Source organism: Triticum dicoccoides, chromosome 5B (assembly GCF_002162155.2).
Source record: "Triticum dicoccoides isolate Atlit2015 ecotype Zavitan chromosome 5B, WEW_v2.0, whole genome shotgun sequence".
Classification (NCBI taxonomy): Eukaryota; Viridiplantae; Streptophyta; class Magnoliopsida; order Poales; family Poaceae; genus Triticum; species Triticum dicoccoides.
The window spans coordinates 133,481,385-133,482,959 of record NC_041389.1 but is presented as its reverse complement, the minus strand read 5'-3'; positions in this window follow the sequence as shown (position 1 = coordinate 133,482,959).

Sequence of the window (1,575 nt, the reverse complement as noted above, 5' to 3'; positions counted from 1 at the left end):
GACGGCAGAACCTATTGGGGCCGGGCGGTGGTTTGCAGTGCGTGAGTCCGGAGGAATATCCGGATTGTATTCAGGTGGGGTGGAGGTTCCCCCTGCGTGCGTCCGAGCTGATTCCCAGTTGCCGGTCCAGTTATGCGCGAGGGCGAACCTGCAAATGATGCTTAAGAGGCGTGTGTGAGCAGTGGCTGAGACGTGGATGTGATCTATCCTGGCTTATGCTAAAGGATATGTATGAGCTATGATTAGGTTGGGGTATCATGAAGTAGTTCGGACTCCCTTGGCGGTGTCCGGGAGTTCGGCTGTCGAATTTAAGTTCGATTGAAAAACCGTGACTCGCTGCTTCAGTGAATAAAGTAGCCGAATTTTCTTGGGCGCCGAGGCGAAGCTCGGTCTTGACCGCAATTGTGACTTCATCACGTGGGTCTTGGGTGATAATGCGTCGAGTCGCATTGTATCCTGGTGGTGCTGAATAGCTATTGCCTAGAGGTGTAAGACCGAAAGTTGGTATGACATTTTTTTGGCTATCCGGAGACCATCTCCGGGGTGGCGGGGCCTAGGTGTCCTTCACGCCTATTTGTGACACTCTAAAATGAGTTTTTTGGTGGGTCTGATCCTCGGGTGATCGGTCCCTAGACTTGATAATCTGGGCTTCTTGCCCTGGGACTTCTTCGTGCTCCTTCCGGCGCCGGCCTGCCGATTTGTTTAAAGACCCAGCATTCTCTATTGGTATGATTGGCTGCCGCCCCAGGGGTACCATGAATTTGACATGGGCGGTCAAGTATGCGGTTCAAGCTGGAGGGGGCCGAATTAAGATGTTGAAGTCTCTTCTCCCGCTCAACGGGTTGAGGATTACGTGCTCCTGTGTTGATCGTCGTTCCCTGGGCGCCATTTTTTGCCTTGGGACGCCTATATTTGTTGCACCAACGTTTGTAGGCTCTGTTTTTGTCCGCTGATGCGCCCGGGTTGCTTGCTATGTTGCTGTTTGGTATGTAATGCTGGTCTTGTGCGCAGCCCCTTGCCGCAATGTGCTGTCGGTGGGGTCTAGGCTTGCGTTTGATTTTTAGTGCCGCCTCTTCGAATTGAGGTAGTAGCCTGCGCTTTTGGTAGTATTTTGTTCGGCGTTCGAGTCCGTATTCTTCGGCTGCACGGGCCTTAGTCCGTTTGTCTGTGGGCAGATTTTTATCAGCTTGAGGCTGTTGATGTTTCTTTTTCAGGCTTCTTGCAGTGGCTATAAGCCGGCGCTTGAAGCGCTCCTGCTTTATGGGATCCTCTGGTACACCGAAATTGTCATCACCGAGGCTCACCTTGTCTTCGGAGGGAGGCATATAGTTATCGTCCTCCAAGTATCCATCTGTCGCATGTTCGTCTTGGCTAGCCTGCCCGTGTTCCTGTTCGATTTGCTCGAAGTTGGGTTGATCAGGATTGTATTCCTCTTCGGCACCATTTGGATTTTCTTCTCCAGTGCCGGTGTTGTTGTGGCGGGGCTTGGAGTGGCGCCGATGATGCCCATGTTTTGATTTTTTTTCCCCGAGGGGTTATCTCACGTTGCCTCATCGCCGTTGGTTTCCTTGGGGG